We start from the raw sequence: 17,411 nt of genomic DNA on the forward strand, positions 1-17,411 counted from the left end.
TGTAGTAGACAACCCAAAGTAATGATCTAGGCCCATTTTGGTATATTTCATGCCACCATTTCACCGCCAAATGCGATCAAATAAAAAAAAAAACGTTAAATTTTTCACAATTTTAGGTTTCTCACTGAAATCATTTACAAACAGCTTGTGCAATTATGGCACAAATGGTTGTAAATGCTTCTCTGGGATCCCCTTTGTTCAGAAATAGCAGATATATATGACTTTGGCGTTGCTTCCTGGTAATTAGAAGGCCGCAAAATGCTGCTGCGCATCACACGTGTATTATGGCTAGCAGTGAAGGGGTTAATTAGGAAGTTTGTAGGGAGCTTGCAGGGTTAATTTTAGCTTTAGTGTAGAGATCAGCCTCCCACCTGACACATCAGACCCCCTGATCCCTCCCAAACAGCTCCCTTCCCTCCCCCACCCCACAATTGTCCCCGCCATCTTAAGTACTGGCAGAAAGTCTGCCAGTACTAAAATAAAAGCTTTTTGGGGGGTTTAGGTTTTTTTTAAAAAAAAAAATAATAATTATTCTGCTGTATAGGACCCCCCTTAGCCTCCAACCTCCCTGATCCCCCCCAAAACAGCTCTGTAACCTTCCCTATACCCAGCTTACACAAAAAAGTGCTTTTTTTTCTTAGGTTTTTTTTTTCTGTAGTGTAGCTTCCCCAAACCCCCCCCCACCACCACCACCACAAACCCCAACCACCTCATTGATCTTTTTTTTTTTTAACTTATTTTAAACTGATTGCACCTTTTTCTGTAGTGTAGCGGTTCCCACCCACTCCCTCCCCGTGCACGCGCCCGCCCTCCCGTGCACGTCCGTGCGCGCCCCCGGGCATCCCCGCCCACGATCCCGCCCCCCTCCACATCTCCAGGGCCATCGATGGCCGCCACCCGCCACCCGCCTCCCGGTACTGCTCCCACCCACCAACGAAGGAAGCCACCGATCTCCGGTGCAGAGAGGGCCACAGAGTGGCTCTCTCTGCATCGGATGGCTTCAAAAGGTTATTGCAGGATGCCTCCATATCGAGGCATCACTGCAATAACCGGAAAGCAGCTGGAAGCAAACAGGATCGCTTCCAGCTGCTTTCCACACCGAGGACGTGCAGGGTACGTTCTCAGGCGTTAACTGCCTTTTTTTTTGAGGACGTACCCTGCACGTCCTCGGTCGTTAAGGGGTTAAAATACCAATTACTTATTCAGAAAAGGTAAAATATATAAAGTGGCAAGGCACCAATTTGTTTGCCATAAAGAGCATTGGACACTGTGTTGGACATGTCTGTCCTATGAAGAGGCTCACGCCTTGTATATATCCACACATAAATGAGTGGCGCAAAGGATTTTAACCCTGTTATAATATCAGTTACTTATTCAAAACAATATTTCATGTTTGCTATTTATTGCAATATAAGATGATTTTTTTATATAAAATTTAAGTTTGTTTAGGTTTTTGGAAAGTGTATTATTTTATTTAAACTAATAGATATTTTGTTTATAAATCTTAATTTTGCAAATTGCCATCAGTTGCAGAATAAGAAGCTGACTGAATAAGAAGACAACTTCAGCCTTGTACATGTTGCAGATTTTTTGTACTTAAATGTTCACTCTCACAGTGGTTACCTTATAAATGACAATCAGCATAAAACACTGTGAGTGAACAAGAAAGCTGCAAAATGTTTAGTTTTCAGAATGATTGTCTATAGGTTGTTTGTTGATAAAAAAAAAAAAAAAAAAAAACTTTGAGTGGAGCTCCAGTCTGCAGCCAGACTCCTTTGTCAGTCAGTAGTACTATCCTTTTGAATGATTGAATCGTCACTTCCCTATGTTACAGTACAGATCCGTATGTATCGCCTCCCCTGCTACAGGCTTCTCCGGTGCTATTTTACAACAAGGCCTCTAGGGTCATTACTTCTGAGGGTCCCGTTTGCTGCCCCTATACCCCTATTGTATCACTGTTCGGTGCTACTTTGCAGACAAACCGTGTCATTAAACTTCTTTATCACTTGTCCACTGAATCGTTAGTCCGAGAAATATATTGAGTACATTACAGTGAGCCCCTACACCATAATCCATCCTTTGTTACCATACCATCCCCTATTACCCGCTGGTATCATTAATCCCCAGCATACTCATAGCACCTCCCCACCCTTCCAGCGTCCCCTACCTATTCATCACGGAAGAAGGTGCCATGTCTGGTGCAGTCAGCTGTAATACTATTCCTCTCGCCGATATGTGGGCGGTCTTTAATATCTGCTGCCACTAGCTCCTGTGTCTTGCAGAAGCCATACGTATCTCTTGTTTCATCAGGGCCTGAGCTGTAAAGTACTAGGCTAATCAGCTTGACAGTGGCCCACTGGCCCTGTATCACAAAATTGCAATATGTTGTCTTCAGTGTTATGCCACATCAGGGCAAGCTCCTCCTCTGTTTGCGGGGGGGTTGTAGGACTAGGTACGAGTCATTTAGCTGTGGCACTGGCTAGTATTACTGGGCAACAGGATGAGGATGTGCACATTAACCAGTCATGCTGCTGTTATCAGTATGTTTACAATTTACATAGATTACTTAAATTGTGTCGTTTTAGTACATATCAAACACACACCCTGTGTACTTTGGACTCACCACTGACCCTTTTCTATGCATTTCAAATGTCTGTATGCACTTACATGATTCAACATATTCACCATTTTTTATTAAGTTTTTATTATTATTAAAAATATATTATTACATTCAGTTATCTGTAACAGCGTACAGAAGAAATTGACACATTAACTATTAACTCGGGCACAAATCTGAAGTACTTTGCATAAGGTTGCTGAAACACATTTTTACACTACACAGAGCTTTTTCACTTTCAGCATTAGAGGAATGCGGCTGTGCTGGGTTTTATTGCAAAAGGCAAGCAGCGTGATTTCTGTTTATAATGGACTCATGGTTTTAGTAAAGTATTTTTTAAAGAGACATGTTCATATGTTATTCCCCATGAAGAAAAACACTTTACAATGCACTTTCATTGTTTTGACTGTTCTGTAATTCAGAACCCTGATCCTCATGCATGCTTCACAGTGATTCTTTGATAAGTGTAATAGCTCATTTATATCTGTCCCTATTTGGCAACTGCAGGCCAGATTAGAAATACATAAACAATCCTCTAATAGAGGAAGATAGAAGGTACTCAATGTTACAAAGTATATGTTAGCATTTTATTGCAGTTGTTCATTTGTTTCTTTTTTGTTTCTCCTTCTTTGATACTGTAATTATGTACTTACATAAGAGTCCTGCGTGACGCACAATGTGATGTTACATCCATGTTATGTTATTTTTGGCTATGCATAATGAATTTCTTTTTTTTAAAAAAAGGGTGCACATAACCCTTTAATGGTTTGGAGCTGTGAGTAGTGGTAGCGTCAGATATGTGGGGATATGGTTGTCTTATAAGGTTAGAGTCTCTATTTTATTGGAGGGTTCAACATTGGAGGATAAAAGGAACGTGTCTACAAAGTAAAATGTGTGGTATAAACATTAATACACAAACAATAAAACAGTATATCTCGGGTAAATATGAACCGTCAACTTTGTAAATATGCAGGAATGGGAATTATCTATTAGTGGTCTAGGGTGAGACTGTAGGGATTATGTTACATAGAGAATGAAGTTAAAGCTAAGTCTTAAAATAGGGAAGTGAGGACGCCAATAGGGGGCAAAAATGGAACCCGAGTCTTAGCTCCGGTTGTACTTCGATGGTGGTATATTTCCGAAAGAGAGGGGCAGATTAAAACTGTGGTGTGGACAGGGTAAGATATATACCCGTTCGTGTGGTCGTTGAGGGAATTGCTTAAGGAACTAGAGGGACTTAAACTCTAGACAACCGGGACTGTGAATTTTTTATGCGGCATAGAGGTATAATACAATAACATACATGGCTAAAACTATAAACAAACATAAACCTTAAATTAGTAAAGGGATAATTAACATTAACTACCATCATGGTGAAGCAAGAATGTTCAGAAGGCTTAGAGGCAAACCTCAAACAATATCAACATCTATTGAATTAATCCTTAGATATATATCCCATGAATAATCCAGATATACATTGGGTCTTAGGGTGCGGTAAACATATTAGAAAAGGTTAGGGTTACCAATACCATACATTGATGACCTACTGAGAGGTACTAAATAAAGGTTACATAGGAGCTATAAGAGGGTAAGGTATGTACCCGTACATGAGCTCTAAGTGTACCTGATTGACGGACCTCCTCACAGGTGAAGTGTGCTGAGATGAGTGATGGAGCTGTCAGAGGGTAAGGTATGTACCCGTTTGTGAGCTCATATTTGACATGGTTAGAGTACTTAATCTGGTAGACGAACCAAGATATGAGATCCTAAGTGAGGCTCTTCTGCTGGTTCCAATTTTTTTTTTCTGGTCTATTGGGTAATGGTGAAATGTTGTGGTTGCCACTCCGGGGCAGATATATTCAAAGACTCAGGATTCTCCTTGGTCCTGAGATTGGGGTCTGAAGAGGCGGATAGTCCCAGTGTATGGAGAAGTTTCAGGCCCTGATCTGGTGATGAGATCACGTAGGAGTGATCTTCATGTTGTAAAAAGATCTTCACAGGAAATTCTCATCTATATCTCACATTATGATGTCTGAGGACTTGAGTAAATTGCTGGAAAGTTCTTCTTTTGGTAAGTGTGTGTGGGGATAGGTCTGGAAATATTTTTTTCAGTATTTTTTCTTTGGTTGTGTAGTAATGTGGTTGTAGGATGACATCACTTGGCGTATCTGAGGTAGAGTTACGTGGACGAAGAGCTCTATGTGCTCTGTCAATCAAGAGCTCCTGGGCTTGGGGGGATACGAGTAGTTCTTTGAATAGCCCATTAAGTTATTGGGGGAGCTCTGCCATGTTAACATCTTCTGGGATTCCTCTTTTTCTCAGGTTATTTCGGCAGGACCTATCTTCTAGATCCGCCAATTTGGTTTCAAGGTCAGATATTTGCTCCGCAAGATTCGGAGAATAGGAGAGTAGATTGGTGTGATCTACGGAGAGGTCTTCATGTTTCATTTCTAATGTTTCAGTGCGCTTACCTAATGAGGAGATGTTTAGCTTGAGTTCACTGACTGATTGTCGGAGCTCCTGGAGGAGAGAAGTATAGTGAGTGTCAATCTTATCAGATAAGGCTTTAATGGAATCTAAAAAAGTTGATTGTGACAGTATGGAGCCGTCTTTACGTGAGTTGTCTGATTTAGAGTTTCTGCTAAAAAAAAGCGGTAGAATCTCTGGAGTCATCATCTGAGACATCTTGGTCAGAAGTAGTTTTACTATTAAAGTGGTCCGTCAGTGTCCATTTGGGGTTTTCCTGATGTTTTTGTTTTTTCTTAATAGTGTGAGCCATCTTCATAAATGGTAAGCTATAGGATCTCGGGGTCTTTCCAGACAGCGTATGGTATAAAGGATGTGAAGGGTTTACTTCCTTATTGAGGATGGAGACTGGGGGGGTCTGACTGGCACCCCTACCATCTGGCCTTCAGCCTTGCATTGTTATCTATACTGAACTAGGTAAAGGTTGGGAAGGATGTTGTGAACTTGATTAGGCAAGTTATGTGCCCAGTGAAAGGTTAGGAATGACTTAGATGGCTGTGAGGGTTATTCCACCCAGAATCTACCGATGATGACCCCTCTCCTGGGGAAGTGCCCCCTTTGGGTGAAGTGGGTAAAGGGAAAGTGGTTATGACCCACAGGTAATGAAGGGCTGCGAGAAAGGGAGGAGGGGGGGTCAATGAAGCAGTGGAAATGTGTTATATGAGTTCCAGGTTATACCATAAAGCAGGCCGGTGATATTGTATGATGTGGATACTTAGGGAGAAAAACAGGTAAGAAGAAGGTAAAGTGCCTTCAGGAATTAGGCTTGGTGTGTCAGAGCCTATAAGTTGTTATGCCTGTAGTCCCCTGGGAAGAGAAAGTAAGGCTCCTTCAGCTTTGGGTATAGTGATTTCCCCCAGTTGGGCCTTCAGTCAGTAGGTGAGATTCTATGGTGTTAGGTCTCAGGAGCGCTATACTCTAATAGAAGGCTGGTAGTATTAGGAAACTAGATGTATTTGTTACATTAGATTGTACCGCCTTCAGTGTGTTCTGACAATGGTGAGTAGTAGCTGTTGGGCCCTGTTATATCCTCCATGCAACTGAAAGTGGATGGGCCGGTGGGGGGCCTCCACGTGGTGGTAAGTGTATCTGCTAGAGGTGGCTGATGTGGGGTTCTGAATATTGAAAAGAGGAGTTAGGCCTCACACATAGTACTGTTAGGGAGCTTGGCCTCTAGGTTTAGATAAGTTGAAATCGGGTAATAGGATGTAGGTTAAAAAGGCCCAAATCTTGTGTTAGTGCGGCCCTCCCATCCCTCTAGTGAGTAAGGGGAAAAAAATTGCTCCTTCTAGGATCCTTGTGGTGTGTTTAGAGAGCACCTAGAGTGCAATGACTCTGTATGCGTAGGGTCAGTAAAGGGGGAAGGCCCCAGGTGACAATCCCTGCTAAGTAGGTAGCTGGTAAGGAAAGCAGTGTCCATAAACTGTTACGGTTGTGCTAGCAAGTGTCTCTGTAAGTTTATTAGAGAGAGGTGGAAATGCAAGTCTTACCGGACCAGATTACTGCATGGCGTTGTCGGATCACTCGCATAGGTTAAATAATTAGCTAATTAGTAAACATGTTTTATTAACCTGCTCTAACCCAAGGTAATCCTAAAAATCTGGCCAATTGGGGAGGCCTGAGGACAGGTTTGAAACCCGGTGAGCTAGAGCAAGAGGATAAAATATAAAAACGGGAAAACTGAAAATATATTTCTTGGACGTAACCCTTGCAACGTTGTGCCACCAAGAGTATGAAGAATAAGATTGACCAAAGAAATTTCAGTTGCGATTAAAAACATGCTTAATGGAAAGAGCCCAGGTCCAGATGGCTTAGGAATCAAATATTACAAAATGTTTGCACCTCACCTACCTCATTAAACCTGAAAATGTCAATCCCATTTTGATTACTTAAAAGGACACTGAACCCAATTTTTTTTCTTTCATGATTCAGATAGAGCATTCAATTGTAAGCAATTTTCTAATTTACTCCTATTAGCAATTTTTCTTCATTCTCTTGCTATCTTTATTTGAAAAGCATGAATGTAAGTTTAAAAGCAGGCCCCTTTTTGGTTTAGAACCTGGGTTGTCCTTGCTGATTGGACAGAAACCAATAAACAAGTGCTGTCCAGGGTCTGAACCAAAAATTGTCTGGCTCCTTAGCTTAGATTCCTTCTTTTTCAAATAAAGATAGCAAGAGAACGAAGAAAAATTGATAATAGGAGTAAATTAGAAAGTTGCTTAAAATTGCATGCTCTATCTGAATCATGAAAGAAAAAATGTGGGTTTAGTATTCCTTTAATGCAGACATTAAAATCTTTGCAATGATGTTAGCTTACCAGATAAATTGCTTTAAACCAAAAATGATCCATCCAGATCAGGTTAGTTTTATAACTGAGAGAGAGGAAAGGTTATCTTATCCAGCTTATCTCCTATGCCCAAAACAATGATATTCCACTGGCCCTGATATTTACATACATCAAAAAAAAACTTTTGGCATGGTAATTTTTTTTTTTTTTTTTTAAAGGTGGCTAGCCAATTTTGATATGAAATGTATTCACACATTTATTAAAGGGACAGTCAACACTTCATTTAACATGATTGTATATTGCGCGTGCAATTTCTGTCCGAGGACTGGATTCTGATTTGCTTATCAGTTGAAGAAGAAGGCAGCTAACGGTGGGGGGAGTTCGGCTGCCATATTTACCGGTTATTAGAGAGGTTAGCGACGCTGATTAGGAAAGAAGTAAGGCGGCAAGGCAGGGGGGGTATAGTGCAGGTGAATCTTCTGTTTTTTATTTTCAATATACAATCATGTTAAATGAAGTGTTGACTGTCCCTTTAATATGGTATTTTCCCTGTATGCTTCCCCAGCAGCTAAAGTCAAAGTAAACAGATTGCTGTCTGAAAAATTTGATATAAATAACAGTACCCCACAAGGATGCCCACTATCACTGGTACTTTTTTCGGTGTCCATTGAAATCCTGGCCCACAAGATGTGTTAGCTTTGACTGTTTGGAAGTGGGTGCACCGGGACCATACAACATATTCCCCTTAAACAGTAATAACTTTTACTACAAGCAGTTTAGTCTATACAAGTATTCTAAGAAAATTGTGTATATTTAAAAAAAATTGTGCTGATCTAGGTTTTGATGTTGACTAGTTTGTTTCTTTAAATCGACAGTAAATTCAAAATTAGACTTTCATTATTTAGATAGAGCATGCAATTGTAAACAGCTTAACAATTTACTTTTAATATCTATTTTGCTTTGTTCTTTTGGTATAATTTGTTGAAAAGCATACCACCTAGGTAGGCTCAGGAGCAGGAATGCACTACTGGGAGCTAGATGCAGATTGGTAGCTGCACATATATGCCTCTTGTCATTGGCTTACCCAGTGTGTTAAGCTAGGTCATAGTAGTGCTTTACTGCTCCTTCAACAAAGGGTGGCAAGAGAATGAATACAATTTGAAGATACTAGTAAATAGGAAGTTGTTTAAAATGATATGTCTATCTGAATAATTAAATAAAAACGGGAGGTTTTATGTATTTTTTTTTTTATTTTTTTTTAAGGCTTTTGTCTATGAGCTCTACTCTACATTACCACACTTCCCTCCTGTGCCTTTTTATAATTGGTACAATACATTTAGGCAATAATGACCATTTTACATTCTCAAAAACAAAAATGCTGTGGAATTACTGTACTATGTTTTTAAATGGTGTCGATTTGAGCAGCATAGAAAATGTTTAGGTAACTGACATTGTTTTTCAGCCTGGGGCAAACCTTACTTCCTGCTATTTATCTATTGTATATAAAAGAAAAAAAGAAAGGTTTGGCTATTTTTTATATATTTATTTTCCTCTCCCTTGCCCTATTACTCAAATACAAATGTGCACCCTTAGACAATTCATTTTGGATGGTATGGCTATCATAGAACTCGAGAATTACCAAGGTCTTCCTTATAACCCAACTTCGCACACAACCCACTTAATCCCACATATACCACATTTATACCCAACCCGGACTTCCACATCTATTCATACACCTGTAAAGGACTCAAGCATTGGATTTAACTGCTGAGAATTGTTCACTGGATCATTCTCCCCTGTATCTCGGCTTGTGATGATCTACGCTAAATCATGTCCTGGAGTCTATATTCCCCATTCGTGACTTTAAACTAACTCCTAAGAGAGACCTTTTCCCTCGACTTCCTTAACCTCATGCTATACCACAAACTTTCTGGGGGGATGTCACTTCCCCCGGTACCCCTATCTCCCCTCTCCACCCACCACATACTAAACTCAGACTCTGCCTTGCTCGCACCTGCTCTGCTGACCGCTCTGTTCACTATACAACATCTAACCTCTAAAGGTTAGACCATTTCACCTCCACCCCCCCCCCCCCCCACTGGTTCTCGACCCTTCTCTTTAATTTTTAACTTAAGCGGCCCTTGACCGCTAACTATTCCCATTTCACTCACGTCATTTACAGATTTACAGTATAGTTATATCTATCTCTTAGCATAATATTCATTACTATCCGGTATACCTACTTCTCATTCCCTTGACCTTTAGTGGCCCAGAGGGCGGATTCCCCTTTTCTCCCTTCACACCCCCCCCTTTTTTATTTTATTTTTTTATTACTCTTTCTCTTCCCCTTTTCTCTCCTACTCTCTCCCTTTGTTATCCCTCTAATATGGAGGGCCTACGTTTCCTTACATTAAATACACAAGGGCTCAATTCCCCCACTAAACACAGCCTGCTCTTTAAACACTTGCAGAAGAACAAAATTGGCATTGCCTTTATTCTAGAGACCTACTGGACCCCCACTCCAGGTATGTCACACACCTCCAGAAAATACCCCATAGTCATAGAAGCTTCCTCCCAATCTATATCCAGAGAAGTAGCTATTTTCCTTAGCAACAACATTACATACGATAATAAAGTTCCCAAAAGGGGAACTTATAGGAGCGCGCTAATGAGAAATAGATATTACCACAATTTGTTATTGGACATTGAGTATAAGTACCATTTTACCCAAAACGTAAACGAGTGACCAGTTAATGCAAATTCAGATATATGAAGGGTCTGGACTTTAGGCTGCTCCTCTTGATCCCGGTGTAGGGACGATCTAAACAATCAGAAAAAAAGGAGAGGGCACCTCATAGTGTAGTATATTCTTAAACAGTGCCGTTGTTGAAAATAAAAGTAAAGGCTTACCAGATGGTATTGCACCGTTCTCTGACCAGTGCCAGCAGGCGGACTAACACTTAACAGCGGTTAGTATACTGATCCGACTCTTTGGTCAGCTGCGTTCTGTATCACTTTGTAACAAAGTCAGCCGCAATCCAAATGGATACACTGTTTCTCAGTGTGAACCCGGTGCTGAGGTGTACCTTGATTAGCACCCAAAGGGGGGGGTTAAAACCATATGACAACTTCCGAAAAGATTATGGTTAAAAGTGCTTTATTCTTGTTACTGCAACGCGTTTCTCGACTGTATACACTGGTCGTTTCCTCAAGCAAAACAAATGAACATTACATACGACCCGATATATGTGGAAACTGACCCTCAAGCACGATTCATTTACTGGTCTGTAAACTAAACAACCACTTAGTTACTCTAGTGAATATTTATGCCCCTAACACTAAACAAATATGTTTTCTATGGAAGCTTCTTAGGTCAGTATCAGCCGTGAAACGGGGAATTGATTATAGGTGGGGACTTGAATCTTATATGGGATCACACCCTATAGAGATCGGCCCCTAAGATTTCAACACACGCATTCTCTCTCCAGGGCCTTTCAGACTCTTATCGGACAATACGATTTATACGACTCATGAAGGTCATTCCATAAGAGAAGGACTTTACCTTTCGTTCTCCCCCACATAAGTCACACACCCGCATTGATTACTTTTTCATGAGTTCCCAACTCCTGGACACTATCTCATACATTAAAATTGCCCAGATTTCTTGGTCAGATCACGACGCTCTGAATTTACTACTTGGCCCACATATAACAAACACCCCCCCCTCCCTCCTGGCACCTACAAGACTGGATAGTTACAGACCCTTCCCTAAAAATTGAACTCCAAGAAAAGATGACTTTCAACAGTGTCGGGGTGCCAGGAATCAGACTGAGACGAGAAGTGCAAAAAACATAATTTATGTAAGAACTTACCTGATAAATTCATTTCTTTCATATTAGCAAGAGTCCATGAGCTAGTGACGTATGGGATATACATTCCTACCAGGAGGGGCAAAGTTTCCCAAACCTCAAAATGCCTATAAATACACCCCTCACCACACCCACAATTCAGTTTAACGAATAGCCAAGAAGTGGGGTGATAAGAAAGGAGCGAAAGCATAAAAAATAAGGAATTGGAATAATTGTGCTTTATACATAAAAATCATAACCACCACAACAAAGGGTGGGCCTCATGGACTCTTGCTAATATGAAAGAAATTAATTTATCAGGTAAGTTCTTACATAAATTATGTTTTCTTTCATGTAATTAGCAAGAGTCCATGAGCTAGTGACGTATGGGATAGCAGATACCCAAGATGTGGAACTTCCACGCAAGAGTCACTAGAGAGGGAGGGATAAAATAAAGACAGCCAATTCCGCTGAAAAAATAATCCACAACCCAAATCAAAAGTTTTAATCTTATAATGAAAAAAACTGAAATTATAAGCAGAAGAATCAAACTGAAACAGCTGCCTGAAGTACTTTTCTACCAAAAACTGCTTCAGAAGAAGAGAAAACATCAAAATGGTAGAATTTAGTAAAAGTATGCAAAGAAGACCAAGTTGCTGCTTTGCAAATCTGATCAACAGAAGCTTCATTCCTAAAAGCCCAGGAAGTAGAAACTGACCAAGTAGAATGAGCCGTAATCCTTTGAGGCGGGGACTTACCCGACTCCACATAAGCATGATGAATCAAAGACTTTAACCAAGACGTCAAAGAAATGGCAGAAGCTTTCTGACCTTTCCTAGAACCAGAAAAGATAACAAATAGACTTTGAAATCTTTAGTAGCTTCAACATAATATTTCAAAGCTCTTACTACATCCAAAGAATGTAAAGATCTCTCCAGAGAATTCTTAGGATTAGGACACAATGAAGGGACAACAATTTCTCTACTAATGTTGTTAGAATCCACAACCTTAGGTAAAAATTGAAATGAAGTCCGCAACACCGCCTTATCCTGATGAAAAATCAGAAAAGGAGATTCACAAGAAAGAGCAGATAACTCAGAAACTCTTCTAGCAGAAGAGATGGCCAAAAGGAACAAAACTTTCCAAGAAAGTAATTTAATATCCAGAGAATGCATAGGTTCAAACGGGGGAGCCTGTAAAGCCCTCAGAACCAAATTAAGACTCCAAGGAGGAGAGATTGACTTAATGACAGGTTTGATACGAACCAAAGCCTGTACAAAACAATGAATATCAGGAAGATTAGCAATCTTTCTGTGAAAAAGAACAAAGAGCAGAGATTTGTCCTTTCAAAGAACTTGCAGACAAACCTTTATCCAAACCATCCTGAAGAAACTGTAAAATTCTAGGAATTCTAAAAGAATGCCAGGAGAATTTATCAGAAGAACACCAAGAAATGTAAGTCTTCCATACTCGATAATAAATCTTCCTAGACACAGATTTACGAGCCTGTAACATAGTATTAACTGAGTCAGAGAAACCTCTATGACTAAGAATCAAGCGTTCAATTTCCATACCTTCAAATTTAATGATTTGAGATCCTGATGGAAAAATGGGCCTTGAGATAGAAGGTCTGGTCTTAACGGAAGTGTCCAAGGTTGGCAACTGGCCATCTGAATGAGATCCGCATACCAAAACCTGTAAGGCCATGCTGGAGCCACCAGCAGTACAAACGAACGATCCATTAGAATTTTGGAAATCACTTTTGGAAGAAGAACTAGAGGCGGAAAGATATAGGCAGGATGATATTTCCAAGGAAGCGACAACGCGTCCACTGCTTCTGCCTGAGGATCCCTGGATCTGGACAGATACCTGGGAAGTTTCTTGTTTAGATGAGAGGCCATCAGATCTATTTCTGGAAGTCCCCAGATTTGAACAATCTGAAGAAATACCTCTGGGTGAAGAGACCATTCGCCCGGATGTAACGTCTGGCGACTGAGATAATCCGCTTCCCAATTGTCTACACCTGGGATGTGAACCGCAGAAATTAGACAGGAGCTGGATTCCGCCCATACAAGTATCCAAGATACTTCTGTCATAGCTTGAGGACTGTGAGTCCCACCTTGATGATTTACATACGCCACGGTTGTGACATTGTCTGTCTGAAAACAAATAAATGATTCTCTCTTCAGAAGAGGCCAGAACTGAAGAGCTCTGAAAATCGCACGGAGTTCCAAAATGTTGATTGGCAATCTCGCCTCCTGAGATTCCCAAACCCCCTGCGCTGTCAGAGATCCCCATACAGCTCCCCAACCTGAAAGACTCGCATCTGTTGAGATTACAGTCCAGGTTGGACGAACGAAAGAGGCCCCTTGAATTAGACAATGGTGATTCAACCACCAAGTCAGAGAAGATCGAACATTGGGATTTAAGGATATTATTTGTGATATTTTTGTATAATCCCTGCACCACTGGTTCAGCATACAAATCTGAAGAGGTCTCATGTGAAAACGAGCAAAGGGGATCGCGTCCGATGCAGCAGTCATGAGACCTAGAATTTCCATGCACAAAGCTACCGAAGGGAATGATTGAGACTGAAGGTTTCGACTGAAACCAACTTCAGACGTCTCTTTTCTGTTAGAGACAAAGTCATGGACACTGAATCTATTTGAAAGCCCAAAAAGGTTACCTTTGTCTGAGGAATCAAAGAACTCTTTGGTAAATTGATCCTCCAACCATGTCTTTGAAGAAACGACACAAGTTGATTCGTATGAAATTCTGCAGAATGTAAAGACTGAGCAAGTACCAAGATATCGTCCAAATAAGGAAATACCGCAATACCCTGTTCTCTGATTACAGAGAGAAGGGCACCGAGAACCTTTTGAAAAGATCCTTGGAGCTGTTGCTAGGCCAAACGGAAGGACAACAAACTGGTAATGCTTGTCTAGAAAAGAGAATCTCAGAAACTGATAGTGATCTGGATGAACTGGAATATGAAGATATGCATCCTGTAAATCTATTGTGGACATATAATGCCCTTGCTGAACAAAAGGCAGAATAGTCCTTATAGTCACCATTTTGAATGTTTGTATCCTTACATAAAGATTCAATATTTTTAGATCCAGAACTGGTCTGAAGGAATTCTCCTTCTTTGGTACAATGAATAGATATGAGTAAAACCCCAGACCCCGTTCCAGAACTGGAACTGGCACACAATTACCCCAGCCAACTCTAGATCTGAAACACATTTCAGAAATGCCTGAGATTTCACTGGGTTTACTGGAATGCGAGAGAGAAAAAATCTTCTCACAGGTGGCCTTACCTTGAAACCTATTCTGTACCCTTGAGAAACAATGTTCTGAATCCAAAGACTGTGAATCGAATTGATCCAAATATCTTTGAAAAATCATAACCTGCCCCCTACCAGCTGTGCTGGAATGAGGGCCGCACCTTCATGCGGATTTGGGAGCTGGTTTTGACTTTCTAAAAGGCTTGGATTTATTCCAGACTGGAGAAGGTTTCCAAACGGAAACCGTTCCTTTAGGGGAAGGGTCAGGCTTCTGTTCCTTATTCTGACGAAAGGAACGAAAACGATTAGCAGCCCTGTATTTACCTTTAGATTTTTTGTCCTGAGGCAAAAAAGTTCCTTTCCCCCCAGTAACAGTTGAAATAATAGAATCCAACTGTGAACCAAATAATTTATTACCTTGGAAAGAAAGAGAAAGCAAAGTTGACTTAGAAGTCATATGTGCATTCCAAGATTTAAGCCATAAAGCTCTTCTAGCTAAAATAGCTAAAGACATATACCTGACATCAATTCTAATGATATCAAAAATGGCATCACAAATAAAGTTATTAGCATGTTGAACAAGTTTAACAATGCTATAAGCATTATGGTCTGACACTTGTTGCGCTAAAGCCTCCAACCAGAAAGTGGAAGCTGCAGCAACATCAGCCAAAGAAATAGCAGGTCTAAGAAGATTACCTGAACACAAATAAGCTCTCCTTAGAGAGGATTCAAGCTTCCTATCTAAAGGATCCTTAAAGGAAATACTATCCGCCGTAGGAATAGTTGTACGTTTAGCAAGAGTAGAGATAGCCCCATCAACTTTAGGGATTTTGTCCCAAAACTCTAATCTATCAGATGGCACAGGGTACAATTTCTTAAACCTTTGAGAAGGAGTAAATGAAGTACCCAGACTATTCCATTCCCTAGAAATTACTTCTTTAATAGCATCAGGAACTGGAAAAACTTCTGGAATAACTACATGAGGTTTGAAAACCGAATTTAAACGCTTAGTAGATTTAGTATCAAGAGGACTAGACTCCTCCATATCGAATGCAATTAACACTTCTTTAAGCAAAGAATGAATAAACTCCATCTTAAATAAATATGAAGATTTATCAGTGTCAATATCTGAGACAGAATCTTCTGAACCAGATAGATCCTCATCAGAAACAGAGAAGTCAGAATGATGGCGGTCACTTAAAAATTCATCTGAAATATGAGAAGTTTTAAAAGACCTTTTACGTTTACTGGAAGGAGGAATAACAGACAGAGCCTTCCTAATAGATTTAGAAACAAATTATTTTACATTAACATGGACATCCTGAACATTAGATGTTGAAGGAACAACAACAGGTAATGGATTATTACTAATGGAAACCTAATCTGCATTAGAAAGTTTATCATGACAGTTATCACAAACTACAGCCGGAGGAACAGTTACCAAAAGTTTACAACAGATGCACTTAACTTTGGTAGAACCAGCATCAGGCAGCGTCTTTCCAGAAGTAGATTCTGATCCAGGGTCAGGTAGAGACATCTTGCAATATGTAACAGAAAAAACAACATATAAAGCAAAATTATCAAATTCCTTAAATGACAGTTTCAGGAATGGGAAAAAAATGACAAATGAACAAGCCTCTAGCAACAAGAAGCAATGAAAAATGAGACTGAAATAATGTGAAATGTGGAGACAAGAATGACGCCCACATTTCTCTTGTAAGCTGTATCCAGTCCACGGATCATCCATTACCTGTGGGATATTCTCATTCCCAACAGGAAGTTGCAAGAGGACACCCATAGCAGAGCTGTAATATAGCTCCTCCCCTAACTGTCATAGCCAGTCATTCTCTTGCAACTCTCAACTAGCAAGGACGTTGTAGGAGAGAGTGGTTAAATATAGCTAGTTTATTTTCTTCAATCAAAAGTTTGTTATTTTTAAATAGTACCGGAGTTGTGCTATTTTATCTCAGGCAGTAAATAGAAGAAGAATCTGCCTGAGGTTTCTATGATCTTAGAAGGTTGTAACTAAGATCCATTGCTATTCTCACATATGTCTGAGGGGATTACACAGATGAGGTAACTTCAGCGAGAGAATGGCGTGCAGTTTATTCTGCTATCAGGTATGTGCAGTTATAATTTTTTCTATAGATGGAAAACACTAGAAAATGCTGCTGATACCGGATTAATGTAAGTTAAGCCTGAATACAGTGATTTAATAACGACTGGTATCATGCTTACTCCCAGGGGTAATACCCTTATGATATTGCAATATAAAACGTTTGCTGGCATGTTTAATCGTTTTTATATATGCTTTGGTGATAAAACTTTATTGGGGCCTAGTTTTTTCCACATGGCTGGCTTAAATTTTGACTAGAAACAATTTCCACTGTTGTAGTATAAAAGTTACAGTTGGTGCAGTTAAAATTACAAACTGTGACATCCAGCTTCCCTCAAAGGCCCTCTGAATGCTATAGGACATCTCTAAAGGGCCCAAAGGCTTTCCAAAGTCGTTTATTGGGGAAGGTAGGGCTACAGCTTGCTGTGGCAGTTGGTTGTGACTGTTAAAAAAACGTCTATTTCGTTTTTTGATCCGTTTTTTTGAACTAAGGGGTTAATCATCCATTTGCAAGTGGGTGCAATGCTCTGTTAGCCTATTATACACACTGTAAAAATTTAGTTTGATTTACTGCATTTTTTCACTGTTCTTCAAATTCTGACAAAAAAATTTTCTCTTAAAGGCACAGTACCGTTTTTTATATTTGCTTGTTAACTTGATTTAAAGTGTTTTCCAAGCTTGCTAGTCTCATTGCTATTCTGTATAAACATGTCTGACATAGAAGAAACTCC

The 17,411-nt window shown here is 40.1% G+C and overlaps 1 protein-coding gene across 1 annotated transcript in view; it reads right to left on the bottom strand.

Annotated features, from left to right (window-relative positions):
• NXPE3 (neurexophilin and PC-esterase domain family member 3) overlaps positions 1–2,429 on the bottom strand; it is a 203,574-nt gene extending 201,145 nt beyond the window's left edge. The window contains exon 1 of the mRNA XM_053707546.1: positions 2,168–2,429. The gene's annotated coding sequence lies outside the window, so the exon portion shown is untranslated. The remainder of the gene's footprint in view (positions 1–2,167) is intronic.
• Positions 2,430–17,411: the final 14,982 nt, after the last annotated feature.

This window comes from Bombina bombina, chromosome 3 (genome assembly GCF_027579735.1).
Source record: "Bombina bombina isolate aBomBom1 chromosome 3, aBomBom1.pri, whole genome shotgun sequence".
Classification (NCBI taxonomy): domain Eukaryota; kingdom Metazoa; phylum Chordata; class Amphibia; order Anura; family Bombinatoridae; genus Bombina; species Bombina bombina.